At 38.9% G+C, this 18,426-nt stretch overlaps 1 protein-coding gene across 11 annotated transcripts in view; it reads left to right on the forward strand.

The window, feature by feature from the left end:
* Window positions 1–18,426, forward strand: part of LOC129727911 (polypyrimidine tract-binding protein 2) — a 594,233-nt gene that overhangs the window by 128,148 nt on the left and 447,659 nt on the right. For 2 of the 11 annotated variants that reach the window (XM_055686208.1, XM_055686235.1), the window contains exons 1-2: window positions 12,237–12,686; window positions 12,749–12,837. The exons of 7 other annotated variants lie outside the window; for them this stretch is intronic. The gene's annotated coding sequence lies outside the window, so the exon portion shown is untranslated. Of the gene's footprint in view, window positions 1–12,236; window positions 12,838–18,426 lie in introns of those variants that run through there. 2 more of the 11 variants (XM_055686201.1, XM_055686261.1) reach the window with 1 other exon arrangement.

Genomic DNA, 18,426 nt, shown 5'->3' on the forward strand with positions numbered 1-18,426 from the left:
ATTAAATCCGACCGACAGACAGAACCGTCGCACACAGAGAGGTGTGCGATTTTAATTAAGTTACTCTCCCATGCTGGGCTGTTCTATCGAACTTTGCGCCATTCGTCGATGTTGGAGGTCCTGCTGCCGTCCATCCGTCCTTCGACGGTATCGCACTCAAAGCGGTGATCCGGTTTGTACGCAAATTAAATTGGACCAAGTGATCGTAAGAGAAGACATTTTCCAGCAGCAGCAGTGCGTGCTTCTTGGACCCCGGCCAGAATTGTCGCCGTCTTATATACCTTCGCAGTAAACCTACCGTATGCTCAATTATTCATTAGGACGAATATTTCGCATACCGATGGAAGATAATAAAATTCAAGGTATTTTTCGTCGCCATAGTTCAAAGGAAGTATGTATGTATATGCAAGTTTGTGTTAGTAGAAATTAAAGTACTATTGCGATAGATGTGAATGAAAATTCAACTCAATCACACGAGTACCACGCGTCTCCTCAGGTAGCAGAAAAGCGACCGCTTTTACGCTGGCCGCTTCAAATGCTTTCTCGCGTGTTGACAGCTCGGTGGTTAAACAGTAATCGTCTATTGGTGGGATGATCAAAAGCCGCTAAACAGCTGCGTAAATCTTGGTTCTCTCCCAGAACCCAGGAAGCACATTGCTGTGCGTACCGAAATATTTCATTTCAGACAACACGCGATGGACTATTTTGACGGTTATTGTACGGGGTCGTAATTTACGATTGAAATGATGAAGATTACCAACATCTACTGTTTCTCGTGGGTCTCTATCGTGGATTAACTGTTTTCTTTAACAGCTTGGTCGTTCAATAAATGTTTTGTGGCTCGAATCTGCGTGCGAATTGAGCGTCAAGCTCAATTCTGTCAAAAATTCAAACCGTACATAATCTCTCCATTCTTTGAAAATTGTTTCCTACACATCGTACTTCTGCAATGGCTGTATTTCACCAATGCTGTATTTCACTTATGCGGCGAAAACTGGATCCTTAATTCACGCTGATCCTCTGAACTGCGTTGTTTGTTCTAAGATACATTTAAAAATATAATAATCACATCACGCAGTCATTAAATCCGTCCCGAAAATGCTCAAATATTCAATAAATATACTAGGTCTAATCATGCAAGCTAACAAAATCTCTGACAACTATAAGATATCCGAATATTTTGTTACTTCATTGCCTGTAAATCATTTCTTGAACGAATACACAATCTAATACAGTTTCTGTTCGCTCAAGCCCGCTGATGTGTTCAATCTATTTCGACACTTTTACTAAGCCCCCTAATAAAACTAAATGTTGGCGATGTTGTTGAAGAAGAAATAAAATGAAATTTTATTCAAAATTCAATGACAAAACTCAAAACTCAATACAAAATTAGAATACGGTAATCCTTAATACACGCTGATTCACGAGACTTCGACTTAATAGAGGTCTTTTCATGTGTTCGTATAGAAATACTCAGCTGTAAACTACCGTAAATTTTGCACGTCGATGGAGTTAAATATTTTAACATGAATTATCTTATTGTTTCGCAAATTTTCTGTGTATAACAACATTTGGTAAAAAATACAAAAAACCGCAACCGTTAAATTCAATGTTGAAAGTTGTTTTAGTACTCGAATATAGGAAATATCAAGAAATCGTCAAGACAGTTAAAAAACGACCTATTATAATTTTCTTAAACCAGTTCAATAATTGAGTTTACTATGCCTGGGTACAAGTGTCAGGCATAGTCCAGTACCGCAAAGCGTTGACCTCACCCCGGCTTTCTGACGGACACTATGTTTGCTAATCTATGTCCTGACATTCGTGACACATGTTATAATCTAATAACCGGTCTGCTACCTTTGGTGTCCATGATTTAGTCGCCTGCGCAGCCAAGTAGCGTGTGCAGTTTAGTGATGATGGTTTGCAGGACGGAAAGTGCATCATATCGTTTGAACCCAACGTCACAAATGCATTTGATGTTTCTCGAGATTGTTTCCAACTCATGTTCAAGCATTATCTGTCACAATTCGTTTTTTATCACTGAATCGTACGCTGCATTGAAATCTACAAACAGATGATGTGTTCGCAAGTTGTCTTTAAAAAATTCGTTGGGTATTTGTTGCAAGCTTAACGTTGGTTTCGTGTTGATTTTCAAATCGAACAGATCAACCCGAAAAAGCTTTTTGAAATTCGTCTACAACTCTTAGGTATCACGGCGAAAACCTGGAAAATCTGAAAATTTCAGGTAATTTATTTTTCGTTTAGAGAAAAATGAAAAACAATCAGGGAAAAAATTAGGGAAACTAATGTTACAGTTCATTGAATATCAGAGAAAAGCAGGGAATTCAGTTTGGTGTATAAAGTTCGAAGCGGGTAAACTCAACGATGTCAAGGTATGAAAGGTTTAAATTATACTCCACATTTCAACCAACTGATACTTATTTCTAAGTTTATTTTTATTTTATTTCTGCTCGATTTAAAGTTTGCTATTGTTTATTTTATTCATTTATCTTCTCAATGCATAAATATCTCTTCGTTATCTGAATAAAAACATAGTTATTTATTCAGGTGAAGTAATAACTTTTTTTTTCTTCACATATCATTTATTTGACACGGCACAAAAACAATTTAATCTTTAACGGCGCCAATTATATCTGATGACTTAGAAACTAAAAGCAAATTTTTTATCCTCGCTGCCGACTACGAGTTGAAATTAAGTCTAACTTGAAACTAACATGGATTTTTCAATCAGTGTTTTGTTGTTAAATGGACGTCTGATGATCTTTGAATATGCAGTATGTATGATATGCTCTGCAGAGCCACGATTTCATGAGCTGGGACAGGGGCTTGTAATCCTCGGGTTCTGAAGGTATTGTGAGGGGTCTAGTTACTGGTTATGTGCTTAAAGTTCAAACGTGTTCTTGTCGTTTTTTGGGTGTAGGCGGAGGGGAACGGGACTAGACTGGGGTATGAATGGATTTTAGTAAAACGTATGTAAGGACATGTAGGGTAGGTCACGGCTCACCAAGACATAACGAACAGGAACAGCTGGTCGTCTAACCTCGGCTTGAAGGGAAGCTATTAATTTAGACCTGTCGTCACGGTATACAAGGCATGATCAAACAACATGCTCTATGTCGTGATAACCTTCACAACAGGCACAGATACCACTTTCCCCGACTTCAACACGACGGAGATGCGCCAATCTGTAGTAATTGGACATAAGCCGAGACATCACGCAAATGAAATCTCGACCTACATCCAACCCCTTGAACCACGGGTTTATCGATACCTTGGGTATAATGGAACATAACCTCCTCCCCAGTTCCCCTAAGAGTTTTGCCAACTTATAAACGTATTCTGACGTGCAAGTGCAAAATTAATGCAAAATTAATTAAAGGCAATTGGTCTTTCATAAATGTCACCGTTTGTTGCGCCCACCTTAGCCAAAGAGTTCGATTTCTCATTGCCCGGTATCGAGCAGTGAGAAAGGACTCGCACTAAGATAACCTGAGAAGAATTTTTGGATAAAGCACTCAAATGTTCCCGTAGTTTCCCCAGGAAATACGGAGAGTGTTTAACATCTTTCATCGATCGGAGAGCCTCAATGGAACCGAGACTGTCTGCAAAGATGAAATAATGGTCCGTGGGCATTTTTTCGATAATCTCTATGGTGTATTGAATCGCAGCTAATTCTGCGACCTAAACAGAAGCCGGATTTTCGATCTTATGGGAGACGGTTAAATTGTTAATGAAAATACCGAACCCAGTGGACCCATCCGTCAGTATATATTGTCGCAGTTGCAGTTTCGATATTGATTGGAAAAAGTGATGAGGATCTGCTGCACGCATAAATGATCCGGGACTCCACGAGTTTCTTCTATCATGGATATATCGAAAAATACAGTAGAATCAGAAGTAGGGTGAATTACCAATTCTCGTCAGTCTATGTCGTTTGTCATGTTTTAAACTGTCATCCTTCTTTAGTAAGCTGACCAATTTCATCTATTATCTATCTAGCATACTTTCCTACTTTTTATCTTATCGGAAAAATTAAGAAAAGACACAAAAAGTTCAACGGAGCTTCTAATTTTAATTGTAAAAATAACACTCTTACAGTTCCATTTTGGTCAAGCCATTTCCATTTTTGTCAGAATTTTGTTTAGTTCGTCAGTAGCAGAGAGGGAAAGAAAGCTTGTAAAACTATACTCGTTTAATCTAGTTTCATTGCTATGAATTACAAATAAACGTTCTTCGTTATTCCGCCATTCAAAGTATAAGTAGAATTCTGACGCCACAGTTGTACGTGCAAATTAATACTAGTGATGTCATATTTGTATCTTTGAATATGTATTCGCTGCGCTTCTGTACACACGATTGTCGAGGGATTGATACATGATGTCGTTTACTGTGTGAGAACAAAAGGGATCGAGATATTTGCGCAGTGCGCAGCGTGTGCAGTGGCTCCAAATTTACCGCAAAATATGTTTGTACTCTAAATCTGATTACTAAATCTATTTGATTTATAAAGTAATTTCTTTGTGTAGGAATATGCAAATAGCAATAAGAGTTTTTGCAATTCAATCAACATCAAAACATGGTTTCACATGTCATAAACTCTATTCAAAAAAAGGATACGGCACGTTTTGCAACAGAAACAATTCCCTTTTGTTCTGGCAACAAAAACAGCAGCAAATATGCCGTGCTGTCTGCTGACGAAGTAAACCAACCTGTTGGATGTGTTAGGTGAATTTAAGTTTTATTCATCACGTATCCTTCATAAATTGTGAGTTTTTGCTTTCGCGAGTGCGACAGAACTAAGAATATTTGAGAATGAACGAGTGTATATTTCTCGAGAAAATCATAACCAAATATTGCTAGCGGCGAAGATGTGTTTCGTGAATGTTTTCTTCGGCCGGGTGAAATTTCTGGATGTGTTAGAGTTGCAGTTTAATTTTTGTTAAATAGCAGTAAATATGTTTGAGTTTTAGATGAAGTGATTCATTCATGCGAACAGAAAAACTTCAACGTTTAAGGTAAGTTCACATACATTGAGTTTCTAAGTGGAATAAAAGCAGTGGAGCTTGGCAAACTGTATCCTGCCCACAATGCATATCACCTGACGAAGCCGTCAGTTACCCTATTTGATAAGTTGACACGATTTTAATACTCGAAGAAAGGTTAATATTTTGGGACATGTGATTGAAATACAATGTCATAAAACGGGTTTGAGAATTAAGTTCGATTAACCTTTCAAAATTTTCAATCACAGGACGGTTCAAGACTTCACATTTGATAAGAATACAAGAAGATAGGCTCCCGAAGCGGTTTTTTTTAAATGGTAGAACTCCAGCTAAGACCTCCAAACTCATCGTTTGGGTCGACTGCATGCAACGCTATACGCAAACAACGATATTGTATCTGCTCGTTTGCTGCGCAGCGGCAGCAGAAACACCAGTACACAATAACAGACAAACAACATCGTTGTTTGGTAAAGCCTCCCCACCATGATCCGGTTATTGTACGAAGAAAATTCTTTCTTCGTTGGCATTTTTTTTATTAGATACCTAATGTGACAACCGCAGGTGCCCTTAGAGTCGAACCAGACACCAAGATACTTGTGTACCAAAGCCTGAGAAATCATTTTACGCAAACATTGTGGCTGGAACTGAGCAGGTTCATGATTCCTAGAAAAAACTACTATCTAAGTCTTCTCCGAAGAGACTTCGATAACTAGCTGTAAAGCCCCAGCAGACAAATTGTCCAAGATATCTTGCAATGGTCCTTGTATATCGGCAGCTTTGGCTCCTGTAACAGAGACCACGCTGTCTTGCCGTACACGAATTTGCCAGACATTCGTCGATGTCATTTACGTAAAAGGTGTAAGGAAGGGGGCTTAAACATGAGCCCTGGGGAAGACCCATGTAACTAATGCGAAAAGTTTCCAAATCGCCATGCGTAAAATGCATATGCGTTTCGGACAACAAATTGTTCAAAATTGGAGAAATTCCTTGTCGGTGGAGTTTACCCGAAAGAATGTCAATAGAAACGGAATCAAAAGCCCCCTTAATGTCCAAAAACGCAGACGCCATTTGTTCTTTGCGAGCATACGCCAGCTGAAGATCTGTTAAAAGCAACGCAAGACAATCATTCGTTTCTTTGGCACGGCGGAAACCAAATTGAGTATCTGATAGTTTGATTCGAACCAGTGGTCTAAACGGCGGAGTATCATTTTTTCCATCAGCATTGTAATCGGATAATATATATATAAGAGTTGTGGTCAGAAGGTGGTTTTCCCGGATTTTGGATGGCGATCACTTTGACTTGCCTCCAATCCTGCGGTACAATGTTTTTCTCCAGGAACTCATTGAGCAAGTTCAATAAGCGCAACTTTGCAGTGTCGGGTAGATCCTTTATCAAGTTGAAGTTGATTCTATCTAACTCAGGTGCATCATTGTTGCAGGACAAGACGTTATTCTATCGCATCGTAGCCTGGAGATGTTTGCTCAGGAACAGAGTCCGGACATACTCTCTTGGCAAAATCAAATATCCACCTACTTGAAGACTCCTCGCCTTCGTTGAACGTTACGCGATTACGCATTCTTCTTGCTGTGTTCCAAAAAGTGCTCATCGACACCAATATACGCGTTTCTTTGCTTTAGCCAAGTTTTTAAACTTGGTCTCAAGCTCCGAATACTGCATATAGTCGCCAGGTACACCTTTCTTCTGAAAGGCCAAAAATGCGTCGGATCTTTGAGTATAGACATCTGAGCACTCTTTGTTCCACCACGGGGTGAGAGGCCGTTCTTTGATCGTTACGACGGGATATTTTTTCGTTTGGGCTTGCAACGCGGCGCCGAAAATCAAACCCGCGAGAAGGTTGTATTCTTCAAGTGATGGATGGTGTTAAATCGACTCGACAGCTTCTGAAGCCATTTCCTCGTATAATTTCCAATCGATATTCCATGTGAGATCATACGGAACATCAATGGGTCGCGTGCGAGGTGACCCGTTAGCACCTGAAATTAGAATAGGGAAATGGTCGCTACCGTGAGGATCAAGGATAACCTTCCATGTGCAATCCAACCGTAACGACGTCGAACAGTGGGATAGATCCAAAGCACTTGAGCGTGCTGTTCGGAACACGTGTCATTTCACCGTTGTTTAAAATTGTCATGTCGAAGTCATCGCAAAGGTTATAGACCAAAGAGGAGCGGTTATCATTATAAGGGGAACCCCATGCCACGCCATGAGAGCTAGTCTCCCAAAATCAAACGTGACGAGGGAAGAAGTTCCATCAAATCAAAGAGCAGCCGTTGCCAAACCTCTGCTCTGAGGGGAATATATATTGAGGCAACACAAGGCTCTTCCCCTTGTATTGTCATTTGACATGAGACAACTTCGATGCCTGAAATCGAGGGGAGGATAATACGATAGAAAGAATCGCACTTCCTAATTCCTAGAAGCACTCCTCCATATGGGGTGTCTCGATCAAGGCGGATAATATTAAAATCATGGAAGTTGAGGTCAATATTTGAAGAAAGCCAAGTTTCTCAAAGAGAAAGTGCATCGCGTTTATTTTTGTTTATCAAAACTTTGAATGAATCGATTTTTGATAAAATACTTCTACAATTCCACTGTAAGACGGAGATAGAATTCTTCGTATTAGCAGATAAAATAGCCTTCGAAGGATACGATCGCTGCAAGCAGGAGGCAGTCAACTATTTCAAGAATGATCTAACTGTTGGAAGGGATGCTATGAGAAAATTTTTAATTGGATCAGGTATATTTTAGGTTTGGAAAATCCACTCCACAATATCAGAAAATTTCCCCAATCCAGAGTTCAAATGGTTATCTGGATGTGAAAAAGGAACAACTGGGGTTTTAGATGTTCATGGAAGCGCCGGGAACTCCTTCTGAGACTTTAAATTTCCAAGTCCAGGAGGAGTTTGCTTCGATTTTCCCACAACACTTTTTGTTTTGGTTGTACCATTCATTCCACTTTGGGAAATCATAGAACTTTTATTGGGAAGTTAACGAGAGGAAATATTTTTGATCTTTCCCAGGATTGGCGTCTCCCGCTGGTGAATCGTCGGAATCGGTTTCATCAGAGGACAACAGATCAAAGTGGTTCGATGTTGTGGTAGAAGTGGTTACGGTCTTCTTCAGGCTTGTAAATACGATAGATTATCGTCGATAATCGTCTTCGCCGATACCGATAACGTCTATAATAACCTATTTTTATTACTTTTGCTAATAGTATCACTCCGAGATGTTCGGAAGAAAGCTGTTGGTAGTAATATTGCAAGCAACGAATTTCGCTCCAAAGTCGATCAGGTATTGGCAGTACCCTCTTGGCATTCAATGCCACGTTGTGGGTGTGTTTTTTTTCACTATACTAGGGTAAATTGTTTGAAAATTGAAACTAACATGTAACGTTTTTTGCCAGCTAATTTGAGTAGGGAACTTTTTACTTAACAATGAACAAACCAAAAAAAAAACATAACAATGCTTGGAGAGATAACTGGCAGATATATTGGACACATAAATGAAATGACATGTAACTACATGATGGCAGAGCACTGTGGATGCTTATCAATTCAATCCAACCCTTTATTGTCACCGGTGTCCTCTAGATCGACTAGACATCAACAACTGACAACCGCGTACAACAACAAACAGCATTCGATTTCCATTGCCACTAATGAATAGCGACGAAACACACAAACTAGTTAACCTGGTTACTTTTTCGAATAATGATGATTTATAACCAAGCAAACGCGGCAACCGCATACAAAAACATAAATTGACGAGAACAAGACACCAAAAAAAGGAGATGTATCTCGTCATCCTCATTAAAAATACAGTCCGGCTGTGGATGAGGCGTGTACAATATGCGTTTTTTGCATCGGATTCTGTTTATATCCAGTAACAACAGACTGCGCGAAACGACTAAAAACTCTGAGATTCGTTTTCCATACTGGTCCCTTTTTCATGGAACGCAAAAGCGACACAGATATTTCGATCAAATTAAAGATGAAACTGCATTTCTGCCCATAATTCAAAAATTGGCTAATATGCCATTTTTATCAAAATCGAGAAAACAGTTTCTCGTGATGGTACACACCTTAAATAAGGTCCCTACGGAAGCCGATTGTCAAAAAATGCATTTGGGAAGGCAGCAAACGTGAAACAATTTTGGCTAATATCCAAAATAATTGAGAATTTGGCTAATATCCAATATCCAATATTAACCTGTGGCATGTTCACGAACCAGTGTATGATTACTGAACTGTGATTCTTCTAACTTTCGAAAGTGTGTTGTAGCTTGGTGGTTACTGGCGACAGGTGAGCGATCGTAAGGCCCTTGCATCAAATTTGACTTTTTCACGAAGAATATTTGATGCTACAAGAATTTATTTGTTGTACTGCGAAACCCAATGATCAAAACGTGTGACTGTTTCCTTCTGTCATAAATCTTTACATTTGAAAAAATGATATTTAGCTCTTTGTTTAGGTGTAATATTAATAAATAGAAGATTCAGATTTCATTTTGGATTTGATGAGAAAAAATAGGAAAGTGGATTGTGAGATTACCATGAATAATAATATTTTCGTTATATTATTATATTGCTGCACGTAACAATTGTCTCGTCGTCCTTTTCATCCTCACTTGTGCTTCCGTGTTGTTTTATTAAATTTAAAACCATTTTCATCACCAACGAGTACGATATAATTCACATCGTATGATTTTAGCCAAATCGCACACCGTTTTGCCAACTGACCTTTCGTTTATAATTGAAAAAAAAAACGGCTACTGTGTTGAAATTACGTGGCGGATAGAATTTTTATACAGATTTCTCTGTTTCAACTCAACGGCAAGGTTCCAGCATATATGAAGGGTGATATACTCAATAAAAAAGTTGTCATGAACAGTCAAAATATGTTGTACCGACAAAAAACTTTCAAATGCGTTTTTCTCGATTTGATTCCTATGGCATATTAGCCAATTTTTGAATTATGGGCAGATTTGTGGGGCTCAATTTGTTGTCCAATTGTCTATTTCACTGTAAAAAAAATATACTCTCCTATTTGGTTTGACTCATTTGTTAGACGAATTTGCTTGTATTCGCATGCGTTTCGCGTTGCATGCCTCGCATGAGTATATTTATTAAGTGAGTGCGCGAGCGCATTACCGCAGTAGGCTCTCGCGAGCAATAATAAGAGAAGCCGTTAAGTCGCCGGTTGCCTATACTGTACCGTCATTCGAATCCACATCACTGTGTAGGAGTCAGCTGAAAATGCAGGCATGTGTTAGTCAGAACACTGAAACCGGTCACTTTAATCGAAGGGGAACGAACAAGTCGCAGTTATTTTACCTTCTGCCGTAATCCACAACCAAAACAGCAGAACAGTTTGAACTTCAAAAATAAAAAACAATCACGATCGGTTACTTCTGGTTCCCGCAGGGCTGGCAACACTGGTGGTCACTAGTGATCGTTGATGAATACATTAGCTAGAATAGTAATCGAGGAAGTCACGCTTGACGAATGTTTCCGTTTGACCGATTGCACCTTTATATCTTCGTTTTACAGGTGTGATCCGGTATATGTCGTTGCTGCTGGTGTTTGTAATCCAAATGTCGAACAAACGCTCACGCTTACTTTGGTGTGCGAAATATTCAACTCGGGCTGACCTGCGGATTCATATTTCCATAATTTCACGCGATATTAGGTTTGAAAGTGGCGATTTTTGATGGGTAAATTATCCAAACTAGATTGCACAATTTCATAACAATTCGGTGATACTGTTGTATCACCGGCAATCAGAATGGAAAACATTGCTACCATATTCTATACCGGTAGCCGACTGCTAGAGAGTACCGATACGTACAGCCGAGCATTCGTTATAACCAAACAGGTTCGCGCTGAAAGGTTTTAAAACTCGATTTGTTTTGTTATAGATATTGCTTGTTGAGATATGAACGAGAATTGAAATAAAAAGCAATTCGTGGAGAACATTATCTAACAAAATATTTCCACAAAAAAAAATCCTAAAAAATTTTGTTATGCGTGGGTAAGGTATCAGTTGTATTAACGTCAGGTTTGTCCTTTTTTGTCTGGGGGTAAATGATGTTTCAGAGTGTTAATTTCTTGCATGGTGGTTCTTCATATTGCAGAGCATCTTCCTGCAAAAGATTAGTTCTCTATGACTTATTTGACCCCCGGACGATAATAATGGATACGGTACCCTACATCAGTGGTAAAATTTCAGGGTTTAAATAGGTAATAGAAAAAACTATCGGTATAATAATGTAAATTTCTTAGACCATCGTAAATTCTTAGTAAATTTAAGAGTTTGCGATATAAAATTCTTCGAAATATGGAAGTAATCCACTAAAATTTTCACCATGACTGCTTGACAGATATGATTTTATTATTTACCGCAGTTGTCGGGACACAACCGTATATGTCAGTAGAGTTACCGAATGTGCCTATAGATCCCTCTTCCCTTACCCGTAAAGGAGGGTGCCACCGTATGGATGATGGAAAATGTTGATGGATGATCTCTACCGTGGAACATAAAGTTGTCGAGAAAGTTTAGAAAAGTGCGGAACTGCATCGACTGTAGAACAAGCCCCAAAACACGCTGTCCGGCGCAGCGCGTTGAAATAGGAGTCAACTCAACTCACCTAGCAGTTCAAATTCAGTTGGAACGGAACCAATATACCGAGATGACGAACGGTCTGTCGAGAGCAATGGTATTGGTGTGTTACTCTCTATCTCTCTCTCACTTAATCCATATGATTCAGGTAGAGTTATATTGGTTTGTGGATATCGTGGATATACACCGAGTTTAAAGCATGCTGCGATCAGCGCAGCGGTGCGTCTTCGTTTTGTTTTCTTTTGTTCGATAGTGTGTTGATGTTGACGTTGATTATCGTATGGGAGTTGGGCAAGGCAGACTAACGAGGGGTGCGACGAAGCACGCGCATATTTGTATGCGTACCTTGTTTGCTGTAGGATGCGGCGCGTCCATGCAATACACATATAGCGAGCACGCCGCTGTTGCGATGCGATGACGAATTCTGGTGTGGGTCGTCGATAGTGTCGTCGTCGATACTATATCGTGCCGATGAGAGCGAGAGTTATTTTTTTTTTCGGGAGTTGATGAGAGCACAGGCCACCGTCGCCGTCGCGCATTGGCAAATGGCAATTTACACTGTTTAGTTTCGGAAAAAACTTTTCTCAGTTAAGATATACGTCGACTGGGGCGAGCTCGCGGTGTTCAGGTTGTGCACTTTATGGATTTTAAAATTGATTTGCTTGCTGCTGCGGGTCCGTCGTGTTGCCGATCAAGACCATTTCACATATCGTCCAAATCTCGCCAGTCGTCACAGGTTGTTTCTCATCAACATCGTCGAGGATCGGAAGAGTTTTGTGGAGTTAGTGCAGTATTCTAGTATTTTGTGGAGAAAGTGAAGAATTTCAAACTATTGAGTGTTCTTATGGTTCGAAGTGTCCGTAAGATAGATTTTCTTATTGTTCTAGCTTCTTGCGGAAACGTTCGTAAAGTTCAGAGTAGTCGAGTGAGAGTGATTTTAGAATAGAGTGAAAAAGTGCTGGATAAAAACCACGCTCTGGCTGTTGTTCAATCTCTGTTCATTTTGGCGGTGGTGCCAGGTGAAATAATTTGCACATCGGAGTAACAAGCAAAAAGGATAATTAATTATTGTCTCCAGCAGTTCCCGGAATCTTTGTTTCTCGAGGCAGCGGATAACAGTTGTATAAGTTTCATTGTCGTTTTTTTTTTTGAAAAAAAAAACTGTAAAAGGTAGTTATTTTTACTCATTCATCATAAAAACTGTAGCGGGAAAACTTTACCTATTTTGTCTTGCTCCACCACTTTCAATAATTATTTCACTTTTCTAAATTCAATTTAAACATCATTCCATTTTTCTATAGTCTGCTTTTGAAACTGCTTCCTTTAGAATGTAGTGGTTTTCTGCATATCTGACAAACGAAAAAAAAAACTTCCATAAAGTTAAAAACTTTTACCAGCCAACGCGGAAATTTATTATTGTTTGCCAGCTTTACTCGCAAATCGTGAAGGGGATAGAAATTACCTGTTCTCAGAGAAAGAGCGAATAACAAAAAAGTCATCTTCTTCAAAGCATCATTAACGCTTATGCCCTGAGCCCACGCGGATTGCCCAGCATCTTCTTCCCTTTCATTCAAAGTGTAGTTCCCTTTGGTTCCATCTTGGTTGCACAAAAATAATAAAAGTCTTAACTCTGCAAGTATGCGAATATAAACATAATCATCACACAACCATTCCTTTTCGGCTTGATTAAGGAAAAAAAAAAGAAAATAACAGGCGCTTCTGTTAACTTAACGCTCTCACACACACATGAGCACACAAACACACACACGCACGCATGCTTTCGCACGGCACCTACGGGAGTACCTTCTGCCAGACCGTCAACCGGGTATCAGAACAGAAGGCAGTCAGTAACCAATTTTCTCATCTCATGTGCTTACGAATTCGAGCAATCTTTGCTTCGCGTGCGCTGAAAGGGGGAGGGTCGATTATTACGAACTGACATTAAACTTAAACCACGTGTACCACGATCGCGAGTTTGATTTGTTTTCTCTCACCATGGCCTTCGATGGTTTTATTCACGTTTCTCGACTTGTAAAACAATGTCTATAAATCCGAGTTTTTTTCGGACTCGGGTGTTTTAACAGGTGGCGGTGCCTGCCCACTCACAAGTACATGTACGCAGCGGGAAAAGTTTGTATGAAGGCAGTGTGTTTTCCGAAATACTGTTGTTGATGTACAACGCGGTTGCGCAGTCTTCAATCAAAGTTGTAAAAATCCATTAACTGGTGGAGTTGCGCATGAGTTGGCATCGGCACTATTGCTGACGAAGACATTGCACGAAAAATAACGTTAATCCACCAGGCCCGGCGAAATTGTGCCCTTTCTCACATTCAGCCCCTAGTTTGATTACACGCGTTTACTTGGCATAAATCCAGCCGTTGTCAATGTGGCTTCATGTGGGACAGATTTTATGCTTGATTGGAGTAAATTACTTCTGATTGCTTAAAAGTTTTAGAGAAGGTGGTAGATAGTGGGAGGGTGTACATGTTTTATACTAACTATCTTTGTAGCAATTTGCTATTCCCAAATTCATGTTACTAACAGTGTCTAGAAGATGGGTCGGGTTGAAAAAGTCATATTCACGTCATATGAAAAAATGTAGATAAGATTAATCAGGTTAAAAAATTCCATATTCAGCTACCTAAAAAGTTTAATTCGGATGGAATAAAATACAATTTAGCTTTATGAATAACTTTATATTTATTTTTCCATTCGTCATTAATTTCATGTTTTAATTCTTCGTTTTAGTAAAAACTTCATAAAACTACTTTGCCTTGAGCAAATATTTGTTACTTTTTAACCGAGTCTAAATTGATGTCCAGAATGTGAAGTGTAAGAACTGCATCCTATCATGAAAACTCTTTTCTACGAATATACACGCAAAAGTTGGATGATGTCATTATTGCGCGAAATTAGCGAAGCTTTTATTTAAATTAGACACCTGATTAATGAATGTTTTTGTGTTTTTGTCGATAAAAATTACTAAAATAACAAAATTTTTCCAAGTACCATTATCGTCTTATATGTTTGCGAGAGATTCGGGAAAACTGTCCAATTTACTTTAAGCTAATTTATTGTATATTGATTATCCAATCAGTGTGTTAGAGTTTTCGCACAATGATTGTACGAAATCAGATCAACAGTTGTGCGAATTGGAAAAACGTCCATACTAAATTCCTATACAAAAGCATTCACACAGTAATATTATTCCGTGTACCTTAACGTCATGATTCCTTATGTAAGGAATATCGTCAGCGGTTTTATTCTAGAGTAGAGTTGAGCGCGTTGTTTGCTCTAAAGAATTGTATTCGAACTTTTATTTCTCATTAACCACCATCACAATTAATACTAAAGATTTCGAGAATGCAACACCAACCTGTTCTCAGATCTTTCTCAAAAATCACAATGGATTATTTTTAACACAATTAGATGCGCATCTAAGTTAGCTTTTTCTGTCAATAGGTAGTGCCAGTAGTAAGAGCTAGTCGATTTTGACAGATAGTGATTTGTTCTGGTGTCATAAGATGTTTAACCCTTTCCCGGCGAAGAAAAATTAGATTTTAGCTTTTTGTAAATAGTTTCATTGTCCAAAATTTGAAGTATAGTTGTTAACCCGTAAAGACCTGGGACGGAACTTATTTATTGAAAATGCTCGTTCTCGGCACTGGAACGGCCGATTTGGGAAAACTTGGACTTTTATTCAAGGGGAATAGTTGCACTAAGTTTTGGTAAAGATGCCACTCCTCTGGACCCCTCCCCGTTTTCGTGAGACGCAAATGAGTCTGTGTTTTTTTTCTAATTTTTCAAACAAATTGAGCAAACACTGGGAATTTTCATATGTATCAATTGCTCCATGTATCAAATCATGTCAGGTGGATGAAATATGTTATGTAAGAGTGAATTTTGGAGTTTCCAAATTATTTCAGTACAAATTCACAAAACTACATATTTTTATAAAGTTTCAAACAACAAAACCGTTTCTCAAATTCTAGGCTCTACATTTTTGCGGTACAATACAATATCGCACGCTTAGCCTGGGGGCTTATAGCGGTCTCGATCAACTAGATTTTAGTTGAGAGAATTCGTTATCGATATTGTTTTCGGCACATTTTGTATGTGTAGGATAAGTACAACGATACACCGTGCCCCAGTGCTGAGTCGAGAAAACTTCCAGCTCGAAAAGATCCTCGACTCGATCGGGAATCGAACCCGATATCACAACCGTGTGGGAGAGCTAGCCGACAGACATCGCTAACCACAGAGCCACGGGGACCACTACATTTTTGCGGTAAGATCTCCTGAATCCATACGCGATGAAAAATTTATTTTAGCATGCAAAAATTTTGAGAAAAACCGATTTAAATTCACTAAAGTACGTATTTTCATTGAAACCTGATTTTCCCAGTCTCCCAAGCTCTTTGTTTTCAGAGTTACGTCTCCTGCATCCAAAGATGCTGAAAGATTTTTTCTAGCATGCACAGATTTGGAGAAAATCAAGTTTTCATAAGAACTCGTACTTTAGTGAATTCGCACTCGTTTTTCTCTAAATCTGTGCATGCTAGAATAAACCTTTCAGCATCTTTGGATTCAGAAGACGTTACTTTAGAAATATAGAACTTGAAAATTGAAGAGCCAAGTTGAAACCTACTGTGGGAGACTGAGAAAATCAGGTTTCCATGAAAATACGTACTTTAGTGAATTTAAACTCGTTTTTCTCAAAATCTTTGCATGCTAAAAAAATATTTCATCGCATATTGATTCAGGAGACCTTACTTCAAAAATATAGAGCCTAAAATTTGAAGAACGATTTTCTTATATGAATTATATGAAAATACGTAGTTTTGTGATTTTATACTGAAATAATTTAGACCCATGTTTCATCCACCTAACATGATTTGATAAATTAGAAAAAAAAAAACACAGACATATTTGCGTCTCACGAGAACGGGGAGGGGTCCAGAGTCTTTACCAAAACTTAGAGCAACCAATCCCCTTTGAATAAAAGTTCAAGTTTTCCCAAATCGGCCGTTCCAGTGCAGAGAACGAGCATTTTCAAAAAACAAGTTCCGTCCCGGGTCTTTACGGGTTAAACTGTAATCAAAGTTTAGATGTCAGGTGATGCCATACGGGCATCATTCGCCGGGAATGGGTTAAAATAGTGTTAGTGAAACAACATGTTTTAAAGGCGTTAATTCCTATGTTGACGACTGACCGCGTAAAGGAAGATCAAAAACCTCCTAAAACGATGAATTTGATTAATTGCTCTACGATAATCTATGCCAGACGCAGGGACAGCTTGCTTCGGTATCAGGAGTTACCCGTCAAGCCATTTCCAAACGATCGGTGATGATGATTTGAAGTCAAGGAACGTTGGGGAGGGCCACAAGTCTTTCGACCAAAACTTCCATCAACCAGTGTTAGGTCCGATTTGATCTATGACATGGCGCTCCATTCTGCTGTAGCACAACGTATTGATCCTCAGGGAAGTTGGCATTCTCCTAGGGAAGCACTCAGTCCTTCAAACCAGTATTAATGAAAACAGGCGATTTTTTTTAAACCGTTGGGCGTAATCGAGCAAAACATCATTGCACCACTCGGATGTTTGGTTAAGAACTTAACTGCCGTGAGATGACAAAGTGACGTAAGTGCCACTTTCTCGAATATGAGTTTTTCATGCCAATTTGTTCATTATTCGAAGACCTATCTTTCGGTATCTTCCTTCTCGTTGTTACTTATTCGTACGTTGCATAAAATCAAAAAAACAAAGTGACGTTGGCACACTGAAAAACTGATCACTTGGATCTACGTCACAATGTCATCTCACGGCAGTTAAGGTTTACTTTCCCAGGAACATTCTCAACTTCCTTCGGTGGAATGCACCGAAGAAAGTTCGATGCTGAACAGCTTTTCGTTGCAGATCAGGATTATCATTTGTTCCGTTTTCAACAAAGAAAGTAATTTCATCGAACGAGTTACTCGTATTTTTTTTCGCTCCTTGATCAAGTTGCGTTTCACTCTAGTTCTGGAAGATGCGTGCACGTTTTCTTTGATAATTCTTCGCATGGGTTTTTCAGAAATGTGAGAATCCTTAGCAAGTTCCCTTAAAGAACGCACCGGGTTGCTTCTTCGCTCGGACTAATTTGATCACAATTTGCGTACGTGCAAACCGAGGACGTCCACTTCCCGCCTTTTGTTTCTTTTTATTTCGACATCTTTTGGGCGAACAATAAACTCGTAATCACTACTTTGTCGTACATTTTCACTTATTTGCCATAAACCGATTTAGATGTTTTGTTGCAGTACTCAAAGGTAAATGTAAATAAATACACTGTCCAATCAAACAGGCCATTATACACAAACTAATCCAATACTACATTTTCGCATTTTAATTTTCTGCCGCATACTGTACTTTGAATGGTTTGAAGGTAGGGTGGTCGGTATTACCGACTTTTCGAAAAACCGGTATTTCGGTATTCATAAAAATAAAAACCGGTAAAACCGGTAAAAAACCGGTATTTTCATTTTTTTTTCGGATTTACGCAAACCAGGGGCGACTCGTGTTCTTTTAACCTACTTGTTCAACTACAAAAGTCTGAAAATCATAGTTTGGGGAAGTGATGACAATCATGTCCGCAAAAAACGCAAGTTATTCTCACTGTACTATTTAAAATAAAACTGAAAAATTTACTTTAATTTTGATTTTAAATTTATTGTTTGCTCAGCGTCTCAGGTTGCATCTATGGACGTGTCACTGCATAA

The sequence above is a fragment of the Wyeomyia smithii genome, chromosome 1, assembly GCF_029784165.1.
Source record: "Wyeomyia smithii strain HCP4-BCI-WySm-NY-G18 chromosome 1, ASM2978416v1, whole genome shotgun sequence".
Lineage (NCBI taxonomy): Eukaryota > Metazoa > Arthropoda > Insecta > Diptera > Culicidae > Wyeomyia > Wyeomyia smithii.